The sequence below is a fragment of the Mobula hypostoma genome, chromosome 26 (assembly GCF_963921235.1).
Source record: "Mobula hypostoma chromosome 26, sMobHyp1.1, whole genome shotgun sequence".
NCBI classification, from domain to species: Eukaryota; Metazoa; Chordata; class Chondrichthyes; order Myliobatiformes; family Myliobatidae; genus Mobula; species Mobula hypostoma.
Genome location: NC_086122.1, coordinates 5,982,915 through 6,001,572, shown reverse-complemented (window position 1 = coordinate 6,001,572; position 18,658 = coordinate 5,982,915). Strand labels below are relative to the sequence as shown.

At 42.1% G+C, this 18,658-nt stretch overlaps 1 protein-coding gene across 2 annotated transcripts in view; it reads right to left on the bottom strand.

Annotated features, from left to right (window-relative positions):
• Positions 1 to 16,864, bottom strand: part of nfyc (nuclear transcription factor Y, gamma) — a 101,583-nt gene extending 84,719 nt beyond the window's left edge. Inside the window, exon 1 of one of the 2 annotated variants that reach the window (XM_063033934.1) lies at positions 16,664 to 16,864. The gene's annotated coding sequence lies outside the window, so the exon portion shown is untranslated. Of the gene's footprint in view, positions 1 to 16,236; positions 16,584 to 16,663 lie in introns of those variants that run through there. The other variant, XM_063033936.1, reaches the window with a different exon arrangement.
• Positions 16,865 to 18,658: the final 1,794 nt, after the last annotated feature.

The window sequence follows — 18,658 nt, the reverse complement described above, 5'->3', positions numbered from 1 at the left end:
ACACTGGGACAGCTAATCCTAGTGGTAACAAAGGCACAACTGAGTATTTCAGCAGATTAGCATAGACAAGAGTTATAGTAATGTCATAGAGTGGTAACAGGTAATGTTCGTTTCACTATACGAACATGTGGTACGAAATTCTTCAAGCTCACGTCCATCAACTAAGTTGCAAATAATCCATGGACAGTGACAAGGAATAAATTGGTTGCTTGGGGAGACAGAATTTGTGATAAAATCTAAAGATGATGGGCAGAGTTAGTTGCTAGTAATTTCTGTTCATTCAGCACTGAAGTAGTGGGCATGAAATAGTGTGGTGTAAAACTGAGTGAAAAACAATGCTTCAGGGACAGTTGGGATAAGTATACAGCGGGAGAAAAAAAACATTGATGGTAATGCAAAAAATCCAGAAGAGGTGTGAATTTGGAGCCAGTACTGAAGCAATGAGAGTGCAATGGGTTGAGAGGGGAAGGGAAATGGCAGAAGTAGCTGACCACACAATATAATTTTTAATCCATTAACTCCCTGCACTTTATTGAAAGTGATAATGGAAACAACAAATGAATAAAGGCCATAGAGAAAAGCTTGATACTGTGGCATGGAAACTGGTCCTCCAACTGACTTCATTCTTGCCAATCAAAACATCTATTCAAACCTGACACATTTACCCTCATTTGGCCTATCTGTCTAAACATTCCTATCCATGTACCTATCCAAATGTTTTTTAAAAGTTGTTATTGTACCTGCCTCAATAACTTCCTTCATATACATACCACCTTCTATTCTGGGATCTCCCTCAGGTCCCTTTTAAATATCTCTGCGCTCCTACAAACCTATGCCCTCTGGCTTTTGATTCTCTTTCCCAGGGAAAAAGACTGTGTCGATGCCCCTCACCATTTTATTCACATCCAAGGTCACAGCCCAGTCTCCTGTGCTCCAAGGAATAGAGCCCCAGCCTGCACTACCTCTCTGTACAACTCAGGTACTGGACTCCTGTCATCCTTGCTGTAATTCCTCTTTGCACTCTTTCTAAGTTAATGATGTCCTTCTTAAAGCAGGTTAACAAAAATATACACAATACTCCAAGTCCGACCTCACCAAGCCTTGTAAAACTGCAACATTACATTCCAACTACCATATTCAGTGCACTGATTGATGAAGGCATGCTTGCCATTTGCCTTCTTCACTACACCAGCCACCTGCCCAAACCAGTGTTATATCATGACTTCTTTTCTCTTCCATTTCATACCTTTATTTTTAAAGTTCAGGGTTCCTGTTACTTTTTAATAATCACATAAACTCATACACTTGCAAGAAAAAGTTGGTGAATGCTTTGTAATTACTGATTTCTGCATTAATTACTCATAAAATGTGGTCTGATCTTCATCTCAGTCACAATAATAGACAAAAACAATCTGCCTAAACTAAAAACACACAAAGAATTGTACTGTCCATGTCTTTATTGAACACATTGTTTAATCATTCACTGTCCAGGCTGGAAAAAGCATGTGAACCTTTGTACTTAATAGCTAGTAGAACTTCCTTTAGCAGCAATAACCTCCACCAAACGTTTCCTGTAGAAGCTGATCAGACTTGCACAATGGCAAGCAGAAATTGGAGACCATCCCTCCAGACAAAGACGTTTCATTTATCAATATTTCTGGGATAGCTTGCACGAACAGCCCTCTTCGGGTCATGCCCCAGCACCTCAGGCGGGTTATGGTCTGGATTCTGACTTGACCATTCCAAAACAAATTTTCTACTTTTCAAACCATTCTGTTGTTGATTCATTCTTCTATTTCGGATCATTATCTTGTTGCATCATCCAACTTCTATTTAGCTTCAGGTGATAGACTGCTACCCTGACATTCTTATGTAAAATGTCTTAATACAATCTTGAATTCATTGTTCCCTCCATGATTGCAAGCTGTCCAGGCCCTGAGGCACCAAAGCAGCCCCAAACCATAATGCTCCTTCCACCATGCTTCACAGCTGGGATGAGGTTTTGGTGTTGCTGTGCAGTGCCCTTTTTCCTCCAAACATAGCAGTATGCATTTCTGCCAAAAAGTTCAAATTTCATCTCATCTATCCACAGAACATTGAACCAGAAACACTGTGGAACATCCAGGTGGTCTTTTGCAAACTTGAGACATGCAACAGTGTTTATTTTTGGAGAGCAGTGGTTTCCTCTGTGGTGTCCTTCCATGAACACCATTCTTGTTCAGTATTTTTCTTATAGTAGACACATGAACAGACTTTAACAAGTCCTAGAAGTCTTTTGCTGTTCCCCTTGGGTTCTTTTTCACCTCCTTCACTATTGCATATCGCGCTCTTGATGTGATCTTTGCAGGACACCCACTCCTTGGGAGAGTAGCAACAGTACTGAATTTCCTCCATTTGTAGACAGTTTCTCTTACTGTGGACTGTTAACACTCAGCTCTTTAGAAATCCTTTTGTAGCCTTTTCCAGCTTGATGCATCTCTACAATTTTTCTTCTTCTTCTTCTTGTTCTTCTAAGGTCCTCTGAAAGTTGTTTTCATCGAGTCATGGTGCACATAAACAGATCTTTCTTGAGAAAAGCAGGCTCACTAGTAACCTGACTTTGAGTCTTTTTTCTAGGGCAAGGCACGTCTACAACTCACCTCCAATCTCATCTTATTGAATGGAATACATTACTCCACATAATTTTTGTAGAAGGCGTTACTCCGGAGGTTCACATACAATTTTTTGAACCTAGACTTATTGTTTAAAATGGTATACTTAGTATTGACAAGAAGATGTACAATTGGTTGTGTGTTATTAGTTTAGGCAGATTGTGTTTGTCTATTACTGCAATTTAAATGAAGATCAGACCATATTTTATGAGCAAATAATATAGAAAACTAGGTAATTGCAAAGGGTTCACAACCATTTTCTTGAAATTGAGCTCCCTCTACCTCCTTTAAAAATGAGCCCCTAAGTTTATATTGCCTCTTTCATACTTCCTATCAAAAAGTAACACTCTAGTCTTGCAGTATCAAAATTTCACCTGCCATCTATCTGCCCATTCCATCAGCTGGAATTTGTCTCCCCAAAGTCTCAATACACTTCCAGATTTTAAAAAAAAAGTTGTTCTTAAAAGCAAATCTGTATCATTTTGCTGTTACAAAAGCAGTGGTTTAGGTAACAACTCTGTGAACTCTGCTATACCACTTTCTCCCCCTCCCCATCCATTTGGAAAAAGATCAACATTTCAACGTTTCTTAGCTAGATCTTTCTTCTTGTTATGACAGTTCCCTTTTATTCTATGGCTTTCAATCTTGATTAGAAGCCCATTAAGTTGAAGTTATCAATCTTCTTTTATCCCTACTTATCACATCAACCAGATGGCCCTCATTAACACTCCATCAGTTCAAAATAATATTGATCAAGCATTGGATATGATTTGTCTCAACAAATACATGTAGTCTCTCCTTAATCACACCAGACTTGTTCAAGTGACTGTCAACTGTCCTTGGTTATGCCTCTAGAACTTCAGCCACCACCAAATTGCTGTTTTTACCCTATAACCTTTCTTGCACAAGGGTGGAACTTCTGTAATTTTGCAGTCCTCAGCCACTGCAAATGCACGTTTAGATTTTAGGAAGACAGAGGCCAGAGGCTCCATTATTTCCTCCTGTTCTTCCCTCAACAACCCAAGATGGATCCCATTTGTACCAGATGATTTATCCATTAAGAGCAGCTGGACTTTTTAGGACATCAGCTATTACTTTTTATTCCCTATCTTAACTTCATCTTGCTTTGCTGAAAGTCCAGCAACAATTCTATCCATTGTCACCAAAGTCCTCCTTCAGAACTCCAGCCATTTTCTGTGCCTCCTATTACTTTTCCCTTTCAGTCTTTGAGCACCCAATCCCCTCTTACAAGCTTTTTTCCTGTTCATTTCCTGTTTTTGGATTCCATTTTATATTTGTTACGGACCTACTATTAAGCTCAATAGTAGAGTTTGATCCTGTCTTCTCACTTTTTAATTGCTCTATTAATTTTTTGTCTTTACCTTGGATTGTGCTCTCGCCCACCCCCAATTTATTTTACACTTATTTTGATCATCCAGTAGCTCAGGGTTTAATCTACCTACCTTTCTTCCTCACATCAAGAATATATATTAGAGCCAAAACATATCTACCTTTGCTTGATTTATTTGACTAACTCATTGATACTTGTACATTATCTATTGTTTCATTTACCCTGGAAGAAAGAACTCGCATTTTTTTGCTTAAACGATTGTTTATATTCCCAGAGCTCTGACTCCTGGGCCTCCCTTCCTCCCCAGGGCTTTGACTCAGGCTCTCATTTACTGACATACAGTTATCCAGTTTTCAGTCTCCTTTCCATGGACAGAGTTATAGTTCCAGTTGTCCAATCTGCTGGGACATTTTCAGAATGCAAGAAGACCACAGACAATAAATACATTGCCCTTCCAGCCCAAGGATGCATTTCATCAAGTTCAGAACATGTCACCCTCTAATCCCATTAGTTTGCTTGGAAGCTTTTCACCAGTGTGTGAATGCTTTAAAATAATCCCTGGCTGCTACACTCAGGTGTTCTACTTTTCTAAGGTAGCTTTTAATTTTTCCTACTGTGAAAACAGTTAAAATATTTATCTGAAGTATCAACTATTTCCTATTTCACATTATGTATTCCCAGGATAGAGACTTATCTTAGTTTTTTTCTTCCTGTTTATATAATTGTAGAAGCAAAAAGCATTTTGTGTGGCACCAATACCAAATTCCATGAGACAGGTTCAGAATATATCATGCCACTTTAGACTGGCATTCACGAATGGAAATTGGTATCTCAAGTGAAAGAACTACTGTATATTCCACAATGATCATCACTGACTTTCCTCAATCCATCTGCAGCAAAACCAGTGATTAACCCAAATTCAATGTAAAAGCAAGCTGTCGGACCCATGAATATTGGGCAACATGTTTGCTAAAGACAAAGTTAAGCAATTTTACCGCCAGTAAATCAGATCAAAGCTCTGAAAGACTGCTGTATACATTTGTTCATAATGACGAACATTTCTGTACTTAATGGTAAACAGGACTAACATGGATGAGAATGTGATGCGGTTGAGGGGATTGTAACAGTCCTTAGCTAGAATGCCAAGTGAATAATTCAGCAAAACCTCCTCATTACTGGAGACAGCTTTCAGCAAATTTGATTTACGATCTCAAGAAAAATCTGAGCATGCTGCACGTAGCAATGACTGTGGCTCCTGACAAAATTTGAGTTGTAGAAATGAATACTTTTCTAGAGCCACAATGCTAGGCCGTTTCAATACAACTTCAAAAATCAGCCAGGAAAATACCTTGTCCAATGAAAGTCAATTCACCCAAAAGGAAGGAAATGTCAACAGTATTATCAAGTAACACATTCATGAAAATTCCAAATACACCCTATCCTCATTATATGCGTCTTCAGACTATGCGGATTCACAGTTAATGCGAGGAACCTATTTCTACCAACGTCCTGTTATATGCGTCCAAAACTCACAGTTATGCGAGGAGCACTGCTTTCCCGCCAATACAAGTCACATGCACATGCCTCAGTCTCACTGTTGGGACGAGGAGCACTGCTTTCCCGCCAATACAAGTCATGTACACTTGCCTCACAGTCTCACTCCCGCCAGTCTTGCATTGGTTTTCGCAATGTGTGGATGTGCCATCTTGCGCTCTTAAAATGTTGTTGTTTTTAACCTACAGTGCACTGATTTTGTGACTGAAATACTTAACTATGCCTCCTAAGCGTCCGATGTCAAGTCCTGGGCCATCAGCCAAGCAGCACAGAACCACTTTAACACTTGAAAAAAAAGTTGGAAATTATAAACAGGGCGGCGTCCAGTGAAGGTAACACAGCTCTGGGACGCTACTTCGGCCTGGGTGAGTCCACGATCAGAAACAAAGAAAAATGCTGAGAAAATAAAAAGTGCAGTGATTGATTCATCACAAGTGTCTTCAAAGATTATTACCAAACTGCGTAACCCGATTATGACAAAAATGGAGAAAATGTTGAGTTTGTACATTGAGCCTGAAACAAAGAAAAAAATTACCTTTAGTTCCAATCATCTTCGTGTGAAAGCTTTGGAAATTTATGGTTGCCTTTGTTCAGAGGCTAGTGAGGAAGTGTCAAGTTAGCTTTAATGCAAGTAGGGGATGGTTTTCAAGTAGGGGATGGTTTTCTAAGTTTGTTAATCGTCACAGGCTTCACAATTTAACTGTGCGCGGTGAGCAAGCCAGTGCTGACCACAAAGCTGCTGAACTCTACCCTGTGCAGTTGCAGGCTTTGATAGCTGAGTTAGGCATCACACCAAAGCAAGTGTTTAATGCAGACGAGACCGGGCTTTTTTGGAAGCGTATGCCGAAACGTACTTACACAAGTAAGGATGAAAAAACTGCGTCAGGTTTCAAGGCAGCAAAGGACTGATTGACTTTGCTTATGTGTTCCAATGCCGAAGGAGACTGTGAGATGAAGCCTCTCTTAGTTTACCATTCACTAAACCCCCGTGCTCTTAAGGGTTTGAGTAAGAATATGCTTCCTGTCCACTGGGCAGCTAACAAGAAAGCTGGTCACTGGGTCACTGGTCAAATCTTTGAAGATTGGTTTGCTAATCATTTTGCTGTTGAGGCCGAACACTACTGCCGGGAACAGAATCTTGCCTTTAAAGTTCTTTTGTTGCTTGACAATGCACCAGCCCATCCTAAATATTTGGACAGCATTCATCCTGACATAACAGTGCCTCTCCGGCCCCTAACACAACATTGCTGATTCAACCACTTGACCAAGGTGTGATATCCACATTCAAGGCATATTTTTTACGGCGAACTATCTCTCAGATGCTGCAAGCAACAGACGATTTTGAAAATCCCAAGAGCTTACCAATGGTGAGGGAATGATGGAAGTCCTTCAACATCAGACATGCCATCAACAACATTGATGAATCCTGGAAAGAGGTCAGGTCTTCCATGCTCAATGGAGCGTGGAAATCAATTTGGGCAGAGTGTGTGCACACCCTCAAGGGGTTTCCTGCCTTCACTGCAGCTGTCCAGGATAGTGTGGTCCTGAGCCGTAAGGTTGGTGGGGAAGGATTCTCAGATCTTGAGACTGCTGATGTGGTAGAACTCCTGGATTCTCACAATGGAGAATTAAGTGTGGATGACCTTCTGCGTTTAACTCAGACTGAAGGTGATAATGATGAAGAAGAAAGTGTTGAGTTGCAGGTGAAGAATTTTACGGTGAAGCAACTGGCAGAATTTTTTAAGGCTGCGGAACACTTGTCACGAATGGCGATGAACATGGACCCAAGTTTACAATGAAGTCAGCATTTCAGTCGTTCCCTGCAGTCAAGCCTTCTTCCCTACAAGCAAATTTATGCTGAAAAGCAAAATGCTGCCAAGCAAACAACCCTCACCACTTTCTTTAAACCAGTGTCATCTTCTGCTGCCTGCAGTACTGAGAGTTCTGTGAGTCTTCCTTCACCCCTTGCTGTCCTTGATGATCCTGACGACACACAGCCATCCACCTTATCCATGTAAAGCTGCGAGACACCACAACAACCACTCATCTCCCGGAGCGAACACACCTGCCACTGTTGGTGAGTACTGTTAACTTTCTACGATTCATTACATTAAATTGATTAAATATAACCCTAATGCTGCCTTGTGGTACTGCTTTTGTGTCGTATTGGTATGAAAATGTGAATAAATTACAGATAAAACATATTTAGGAAGCCTCCAGAACATATCCCTATTTTCTCCACTTAAATAATTATTCCCATTATGCGTCAACTTCGAGGAACGCATCCCCTGCATATAACGAGGATAGTGTGTACACAGTGCCTTTTAAAAGTACTCAGACCCCAACCTTTTGTTCACATGGGTATTAGAACCAGGGATTTTGATCAATTTAACTCATGTTTGCTACATGTTCCTTTTTTCACAGTAAAGCCCAAGAAGACACAGGGAAAATTGTAAAGCATAAAAAACTAAAAACACAAAGAACTGAGATGTCAGCAGTTCAAAAGTATTCATCCACCTTTGTTCAGCGCTTAGTTAAACCAGCCCTCACAACTATTACAGCCAGTCGTCATTTTGGGTAAGTCTCAATTAGCTTTCACAATGTAATGAAGCAAGATCTGCCCATAGCTCCTTGCAAAGTTGTTCAAGTTGTGTCAGGTTAGTTGGAGAGAGGTGGTGGACATCAACCTTGAGGTCTTACCAAAGATGTTCAATGGGATTAAGGTCAGGACTCTAACTGGGCCACTGAAGGACATCAATTTTCTTCATCTAAAGCCATTCCATGGTTGCTCTGGCAGTGTGCTTTGGGTCATTGTCCTGCTGAAAGATAAACCTCCTCTACATCCTAACAGTGATTCTTTGCAAAGTCTTTATTGCCAAGGATATGCCAATTTTTTAGCCAGAGCTTCTTCCTTGCCACTCTTCCATAAATACCCTTTCTGTGCAAGGATAGAGATTGTGCAGCCACAAAATTCATCTCCAAATGGAGCCACCAGCTTCTGCAGCTCACTCAGAATGACTGTTGGCATCACAGTAGCTCATCTTACAAGTGCTATTCTTCTCTGGCGACCAAGTTTAAAAGGTCAGCTCTGACTAGGCAGTATGGCTGTGGTTTCATCATTTTCCACATTTTCATGATGGACTGCTATGAGCTCTGAGGCTCTGAATGCCTTTGAAATGGTCTTATACCCTTCCTCAGGTTTTTGCTTCTCTATTATCATTTCCCTGACTTGTCTTGAATGCTCCTCTTCATTTTGGTTTGGTCTGTTGAAAATCTACGACACGGTTAGACCTTACAGAGAGAGGGAGAAATTATTCTTAAGAATTCATTGAAAACAGATGATCCTCCAATTTTCTACAACAAATTGGGTGAGTTGGTAAGGTAACATATAGTATTGCACCTGAGGAAATTTAGTGTCAAAATTACAAAGGGGATGAATACTTTTCTCAGCCTCAATTTTGGTTTCTAATTTTTAGTAAATTGGTGACAGGCTTTGGACTTTTTCTTTTAATACAAAAATAGTTGCAGGCACTGAACACTTTTTCAAGGCACAGTAAATTCACATTGGGTTTTGCCAGATCTAGATGACTCCAGGTCTCAATTCAAACATAATAACAGCGACTCATTTAAAGAGCACTTTTAATACAGTCAATGTATTCAAAGTGCTTTACAATGTGATAAAGTGCAAACATGAAAATTAAATTAAAAATAAAAACAATGAAAATAAAAGACAAATAGATGTTAGTTAAAAGGTTAAGTAAATAGGCTTTGTGTTGACGTTTAAAGGTGTCAACAGAGTCTACATCCTTTTTCGTTTTGGTGTTGAATTCCACAGTTTAGTTCAAAAAAATCTGACCCACCATTTATCTTTTGAAGAAAATTGTTTAAATTTAAGAGACTAATGGGATAAGACCCGAGAGCCCGAGCAGGATTATAGAACAAAACCCATTATGTAATATTCACTGGTCCTAGACCATTAAGAGTTTTAAAAACAAGTAAGACAACTTTAATATCAATTCTAAAAGATACAAGAAGCTAATGCAGAGTAGCTAGGATTGGAGTAATATGCTCTCCCATCCTTGTTTTAGTTAAAAGTCTAGCAGCAGCATTCTGAATAAGTTGCAGTTTGTCAATAGACTGCTTTGGAAAGCCAGTACAAAGTACATTGCAGAAATCTAGTCTATCTGATATGAAGGTGTGAATTAGTTTTTCAGCATCATTATGTGACTTAACTCTTTTGGCTTTGTGACCAACCAAAAATACTTCAGTTTTATCTTCATTTCATTTTAAGAAATTATTGCTCATCCATTTATTCATTGCAGCCATACCAGATGTCAGACAAGATGAAGTGTTATCACCATCAGGCTCAACCGAGCTATACAATGGTGTGTCACTTTATGCTCGCTAATGTCCTGCAAGGAGAACACGTAGAAGGAGAAGAGCAGGGGATCAAGACAGCTTCCCTGAGCAACACCAAAAGGTACATCGTAGCTCTTAGAAAATAGGTCTCCATGACAGACAAAAAAAGTTTCCAAGATATACGAGTGAAGGGCATTACCAAAGAGGCCAACCCAGTTCTCAAGGCAATCTAGGAGAATGTTATGCTCAATTGTTGAAGGCAGCACTTAAATAATAGAAGAACTAGAACAGAAACTGTTGGCATCTGTGCCAAGCTCAAGGTCACTGATGCATTTTGGTAAGGGCCATGTTTTGTCCTGTGGTTTGCTCTAAAACTTGACTGAAACTTTGCCAGATGTATTGTTCTCATTCAGAAAGTTGTTGAATCGATTGAAAATTACTTTCTCAAAAATCTTGCCCAGGAAGGAAAGATTTGATATAGCCCTGCAGTTAGCTAGTACCTCACTATCAAGGGTTGACTTTTTAAATAGGGGTTTGAAGGCATCTGGGAAAACTCCAGTTTCAAGGGATGTGTTAATTTTCCTGACAGATTTGAAAACATTATTAAAAAGTTATTAAAAGGTGTGGAAGGAACAGGGTCGAAATAGCAAGTAGATGGTTTACCCTATCACAATCTGAATCAGAAATACTTGTATATTTTGTCATGGTTGCCATCTTTTCATGAGATTGACTGCAGAGGTACCAGTACCTGTAGCAATAGTCATAGTCATACTTTATTGATCCCAGGGGGAAAATTGGTTTTCGTTACAGTTGCACCATAAATAATAAATAGTAATAAAACCATACATAGTTAAATAGTAATATGTAAATTATGCCAGTAAATTATGAATAAGTCCAGGACCAGCCTATTGGCACAGGGTGTCTGACCCTCCAAGGGAGGAGTTGTAAAGTTTGATGGCCACAGGCAGGAATGACTTCCTATGACACTCTGTGTTGTATCTTGGTGGAATGAGTCTCTGGCTGAATGTACTCCTGTGCCCACCCAGTACATTATGTAGTGGATGGGCAACATTGACCAAGATGGCATGCAACTTAGACAGCATCCTCTTTTCAGACACCACTGTGAGAGTCCAGTTCCATCACCACAACATCACTGGCCTTACAAATAAGTTTGTTGATTCTGTTGGTGTCTGCTACCCTCAGCCTGCTGCCCCAGCACACAACAGCAAACATGATAGCACTGGCCACCACAGACTCGTAGAACATCCTCAGCATCGTCCAGCAGATGTTAAAGGACCTCAGTCTCCTCAGGAAATAGAGACGGCTCTGATCCTTCTTGTAGACAGCCTCAGTGTTCTTTGACCAGTCCAGTTTATTGTCAATACATATCCCCAGGTATTTGTAATCCTCCACCATGTCCACACTGACCCCCTGGATGAAAACAGGGGTCACCGGTACCTTAGCTCTCCTCAGGTCTACCACCAGCTCCTTAGTCTTTTTCACATTCAGCTGCAGATAATTCTGCTCACACCATGTGACAGTTTCCTACAATAGCCCTGTACTCAACCTCATCTTCCTTGCTGATGCATCCAACTATGGCAGAGTCATTCGAAAACTTCTGAAGATGACAAGACTCTGTGCAGTAGTTGTCATTTTGACAACTAATAGATGTCAACTAATAGATGTCATTTTGACAACTAATAGATGTCATTTTGTTGATAAAAAATATTGCAAGTTCCTCATATTTTGTGGCTGATGTGTGACTGAGGGCATTATAGGTTAGGGTATGTTGAGACATGGACAAGAAAGCTGAATTCTAGTGGGAGGTACAAGACTGCCCATGATATCAGGCAGCACTTGCGTAAGTTCAAAATTAAGTGAGACGGGAAATGTGAGGGAAAATTCTCCACTGTCACACCAATCATAAAGAAAGTTTTAGTTGCCCAATCATCTGCTTCAGGGGAAAATTCTCCACTGTCATGTCAATCATAAAGAAAGTTTTAGTTGCCCAATCATCTGCTTCAGGGTATTAATGCAAGAATCTGTCTCCTCAGTGATGATTGGTGAGTGTCCTTCCAGAAGTCTACAATCTATTCTTCGACAATTTATGCAACTGACATTTGGTGCAAGATTGATGGAGACCATCAATGTCACCATCTGAGATTCTGCCTACAATTTTGTCACCAGCAAATTTATTGATGTCATTTGAGCTTTGCCAACCCATCCAATCGTAGGTGTAGAGGGAATGGCGCAGTGTACATTATAAAGTACAGCACTTAGGGCTTGGTCCGACTAATATTATAAACCAATTTAGCACAACCTCCCTGCTCTTATATACCTAGCTAAAACCGCAAGGCCACTTTGAACAATGCTGTCCTAAACCTATAGATTTGTACAGGTACCTTTCAAGATCCTTTGATTCACATTCCATATTGTCCTGTTTATTATACCATCTTATTTGCTTCTTCACAAATGAACTACCTCATGTGTCTCAGGTTTACCCAGTTTTATTTATTCATTTAGTGATTACAACGCAGAGTAGGGCCTTCCGACCCTTTGAGCTACGCTACCCCAGCAACACCTGACAGACCTGATTAACCCTAACTTCATAAGGCCATAAGATATGGGAGCAGAAGTAGGCTATTCGGCCCATCAAGTCTGCTCCGCCATTCAATCGTAGGCTGATCCAATTCTTCCAGTCATCCCCACTCCCCTGCCTTACCCCATACCCTTTGATGCCCCTGGCTAATCAACCTATCTACCTCTGCCTTAAATGCACCCAATGACGGCCTCCACAGCCACTTGTGGCAACAAATTCCACAGATTTTCCACCCTCTCACTAAAGTATTTTCTCCGCATCTCTGTTCTAAATGGACGTCCTTCAATCCTTAAGTCGTGCCCTCTTGCCCTGGACTCCCCTACCATGGGAAATAACCTTGCCATATCTAATTTGTCCAGGCCTTTTAACATTCGGAATGTTTCTATGAGATCCCCCCTCATTCTCCTGAACTCCAGGGAATACAGCCCAAGAGCTGCCAGACATTCCTCATACAGTAACCCTTTCATTCCTGGAATCATTCTCGCAAATCTTCTCTGAACCCTCTCCAATGTCAATATATCCTTTCTAAAATAAGGAGCCCAAAACTGCACACAATACTTCAAATGTGGTCTCACGACTGCCTTATAGAGCCTCAACATCACATCCCTGCTCTTATATTCTATACCTCTAGAAATGAATGCCAACATTGCACTTGCCTTCTTCACTACCAACTCAACCTGGAGGTTAACCTTTAGGGTATCCTGCACAAAGACTCCCAAGTCCCTTTGTACCTCTGTATTTTGAATTCTCTCCCCATCTAAATAATAGTCTGCCCGTTTATTTCTTCCACCAAAGTGCATGACCATACACTTTCCAACATTGTATTTCATTTGCCACTTCTTTGCCCATTCCCCTAAACTACCCAAGTCTCTCTGCAGGCTCTCTGTTTCCTCAACACTACCCGCTCCTCCACCTATCTTTGTATCATCGGCAAACTTAGCCACAAATCCATTAATACTGTAGTCCAAATCATTGACATACATCGTAAAAAGCAGCAGTCCCAACACCGACCCCAGTGGAACTCCACAGGTAACCAGCAGGCAGCCAAAATGGGATCCCTTTATTACCACTCTCTGTTTACTGCCGATCAGCCAATGCTCCACCCATGCTAGTAACTCCCCTGTAATTCTAAGCAGCATCATGTGCGGCACCTTGTCAAAGGCCTTCAGTAAATCCAAGTACACCACATCTACTGCATCTCCTTGGTCTACCCTGCTTGTAATTTCCTCAAAGAATTGCAGCAGGTTAGTCAGGCAGGATTTTCCTTTCAGGAAACCATGCTGGCTTTGGCCTATCTTGTCATGTGCCTCCAGGTATTCCATAATCTCATCCCTAACAATCGATTCCAACAACTTCCCAACCACTGATGTCAGGCTAACAGGTCTATAGTTTCTTTTCTGCTGCCTCGCACCCTTCTTAAATAGCAGAGTAACATTTGCAAATTTCCAGTCATCCAGTACAATGCCAAAATCTATCGATTCTTGAAAGATCCTTGTTAATGCTTCTGCAATATCTCTACCTACTTCCTTCAGAACCCAAGGGTGCAGTCCATCAGGTTCAGAAGATTTATCCACCCTCAGACCATTAAACTTCCTGAGCACCTTATCAGTCGTAACTTTCACTGCACATACTTCACTTCCCTGACACTCTTGAAATGTCTGGTATACTGCAGATGTCTTCCACTGTGAAGACCGATGCAAAGTATGCATTCAGTTCCTCTGCCATCTGTGACTCTCATTACAATATCTCCAGCGTCATTTTGTATTAGTCCTTTATCTACCCTGAACTCTCGTTTACCCTTTATACACTTAAAAAAGCTTTTAGTATCTTCTTTGATATTAGTCGCCAGCTTCCTTTCATAACTCATCTTTTCCTTCCTAATGACCTTCTTAGTTTCCTTCTGCAAGTTTTCAAAACCTTTCCAATCCTCTATCTTCCCACTAGCTATGGCTTCCTTGTATGCCCTCTCTTTTGCTTTTACAATGGACCATTTTACAATGACCAATTAACCTACTGGACTGGGGGAGGAAACCAGAGGACCCAAAGAAAACCCACGTATTCCACAGGGAGGACATACAGAATGGCACTGGAATTAAAGTCCAAACTCCGGAACATCCAGATGTAATAGTGTCACACTAACCACCACTACTGTGGCACCCCAGTAATTTTTTTAAAAATTACAGTGTTATAAAGGGCAGCACAGTGATTGAGCTAGTAAAGATACCTCCTCACAGGCTTGGTGCTAACCTCAGGTACTGTGTGAAGTCTGCATGTTCTCCCTGTAATTATGAGTTTTCTCCAACATCTCAAAGACATATGGTAGTACACCACCGAGAGTATGTCATTTAGCAGAATCTGGCAGCAGTTGATGAGAATGTGGGGAGAATAAAACAAATGGAAAAATGGACAGTGCAGACATTGGAGAACCCATTTTCATGCTGTATGTCTCTAAATTAATTGAAAGTCGTTACCATATTACTTGGAAAATATTGATTAGACGCCAAAGAGAAATACACCAATGTTTAAAGAAAAATGATAGAAGGTTTTACATCAACTGAGGTAGTTGTGAGAGTTGGGAAGAGAGATGTAGGTGCACCAAGCTTAACATGCAAATTCTTTCCTTACTAGACAGTTTGTTACTTTCTTGAGAACACACCATTCAAACTGGCAAGAATGTGATCCCCTGAAACATACCAATAGCCATTTAGAACCCAAACCGTCACACACCAAGTAATAAACACAAAATGCTGCAGGAACTCAGCAGGCCAGGCAGCATCTATGGAACAGTGCGTTGAAACGTCGACTGGTTACTATATTACTTACTGTATGTGTATTATTTTCATTTCCAACATTTGCAGAATTTATCTTGCTTGCACACTAAGTTCCTTTTGAAACGTGATCATTGTTATTTTTGTAGACCATCACTAAAATAAATTTGCATACTGCAAAGATTAAAGAACAGGAAAATGGAGGCACAAGAGATTGTATGTGGAGTTGTGGGGAAGAGGTCAAGGGTAGAGCAGCATCCGATACAAGTCTATCAAGGTTCTCAGTCATCCAGGTCATTCTGTATCAAGCAGTAATAAATCAAGGTAATTGGACTTGCTGTGTTGTCTAGAAGACATTTCACCACTCATCTAAGAGGCTCCTTCAGTTCTAATCCCTGGTGGGTAGTTTTCTAAAGTTTTAACTAAAACAGCTATAATTCATTTTCCCCCACAGATGCTACTCCACCTACTGAATTCCTCCAACAGATTGATACTGACGAAGTTTCGGGGAAGTTCTGGTATGGGGCCTGAAACAATACATGTTCAAGAACACTGCATGCTATTAGCAGCGTAAGAAAATAAGGAGAGTCAATTTGTGTCTGCGGCAGCACTCAAATAGGGTGCAGAGCAAGAGAGGCATAGATTATTAAGACTAAATCAAACTCGCAATTAGAACAAAAAATAGAGAGTAGTATGAAGTTACAAGGATCCAGTCAAAGCTCCTTGCAACCTAGAGTACCCATTAACCATCCAAAGTCCCAGTCCGAACTCCAGGACAGAGCACCCACCTCACCCCCAGCTCCCCGGGAAGATGACCGACCCCCCACCGTTTACCATCCCTCTCCGACAAGGACAGAGGGTCTATTACAAAACTCCAGGACAGTGAACACCTTAACTTTGCTGAACACAATGCAAGCGGTGGGCAACTAGGAAACGGACAAGATAGAATCCAACCTGCTTGCGGCACCGTACCCGCCCCCAGAATCCACTGATTGGTGGGTAGACGAGTCCGCGCCAACTATCCCACGGTCTGTGCCTGATGATTGGCCCAGCTGCACGCCCATTAAGGGTGTTCAAGCGGGTTTGAGTGAGACGCGCGGCTGCTAGCCAAGGCCCATGGCGCCAAGCAGGGCCGGGTAGCGGGGATAAAAGGAGGGCCAGCGGCTGGGACCTTCAGCCCCCAGGATGGCGGGCAGCCACCGGGACGCCAGGCAGTGCACGGAGCTCGGACTCGTGAACCAATAGCGGCCGCGGCCCTCAGACCAATCACACCTCTGACCCGTGTCCACCAATGAGAGTGGCGGGAGGCGCAGGCTCAAGATGGCGCCATGGCCCCATATCCTCCCGTCGCCGGCCGGCCCCGGTCCTGCACCACACTCACCTGCTGGTCTGTGGCGTGCCGCCTATCCGACACTTGCCTCCTTCCAGCCAGCCGCCGCCGTTCTTCTCCGGCCTGACTCGCCTTTTTGCCCCCCCGCTCGGAAATACCGTCCTCAAACAAGATGGCTCCCGCGCCGCCTCAGGGAGGAGAGGGGATCGCATCTCGCGATAGCTCGTCGTTCTCGCGTATTTCTTAAAGACGCTTCCTGGCACATTAAAGGGAATGTTTGGCCAAAGCTTCATCTCTCTGCAAGTCCTGACCCCTGCCCTCTGGCAATATTGAATTGAATTGTCTTCATTACTTGCATCCTTCACATACATGAGGAGTAAAAATCTTTACGTCACGCCTCTGTCTAAATGTGCAATTTATAGTAATTTGTACTAAATAGTATGTACAACAGGACAGTCAATATAACAGAAATACAGTTGTATCAGCATGAATTAATCAGTCTGATGGCCTGCTGGAAGAAGCTGTCCCGGAGCCTGTTGATCCTGGCTATTATGCTGCAGTTCCGTTTCCCGGATGGTAGCAGCTGGAACAGTTTGTGGTTGGGGTAACTCGGGTGTCCAATGATCCTTCGGACTCTTTTTGCACACCTGCCCCTGTAAATGTTCTGAACAGCGGGAAGTTCACATCTACAGATGCACTGGGCTCCCCGCACCAAAGTCATGTGATTGAGGGAAGTACAGTTCCCATACCAGGCAGTGATGCAGCCAGTCAGGATGCTCTCAATTGTGCCCCTGCAGAAAGTCCTTAGGATTTAAGGACCCAAACCAAACTTCTTCAACCATCTGAGGTGGAAGAGGTGCTGTTGTGTTTTTTTCACCACACAGCCAATATGTACAGACCATGTGAGATCCCCAGTAATGTGTATACCAAGGAACCTCTCAACCCCAGATCCAATGATGGCAACAGGGGTTAGCTGTCTCCAGTTCTCCTGTGACACTGAGGGAGAGGTTGTTTTCTTGACACCACTGTGTCAGGGTGATGATTTCTCTATAGGCTGCCTCGTTATTATTTGAGATTAGGCCAATCAATGAGGTATCATCAGCAAATTTAATTAGCAGATTGGAGCTGTGGGTGGCGACACAGTCATGGGTATACAGAGAGTGCAGGAGGGGGCTTAGGACACAGCCCTGAAGAGCACCTGAGGGGCAGAGGTGAGGGAGCCCACTCTTGCCACCTGCCAGCGATCCGACAGGAAGTCCATGATCCAGCTACACAAAGCAGGGTGAAGGCCGAGGTCTCTGAGCTTCTTGTCGAGCCTGGATGGAATATGGTATTGAATGCTGAACTGTAGTTCAAGAACAGCATTCTCACATAAGCATCCTTCTCCAGATGTGTAAGGATGGTGTGTAGAGCTGTGGCTCTAGTGTCAATAGTGTCAGCCAGTTGTGTTGGTAGCTGAATTGTATGGAGCCCAGTTTGGGTGGTAGCGTGCTGCAGATATAGTCCTTAACCAGCCTCTCAAAGTATTTGCTTACTATTCAGGTGACAAGTCCACTCAAATGAATAAGGAAGGTAGGAAAAAAATGTAAAATGTGCATTAGGCAGAATCTGTGTGGAGGGAAACAGAAGTTCTGTTTCTTCACGGATGCTGACCGCCCTGCTGAGTGTTTACAGCATTGTTTTTTTTTGTTTTATTTTCCAGTCCCTGTGGTTTGTTTTTGTTCCCGTGAGGAAATCCCACGGCCTCAGGAAACTGATGCTCTCAGTGGGTGAGCATCTGGGGGACAGTGACCACCGCTCCCTGGCCTTTAGCATTATCAAGGAAAAGGATATAATCAGAGAGGACAAGAAATTTTTTAATTGGGGAAGGGCGAATTATGAGGCTATAAGGCTAGAACTTCCGGGTGTGAATTGGGATGATGTTTTGCAGGGAAATGTACTATGGACATGTGGTCGATGTTTAGAGATCTCTTGCAGGATGTTAGGGATAAATTTGTCCCGGTGAGGAAGATAAAGAATGGTAGGGCAAAGGAACCATGGGTGACA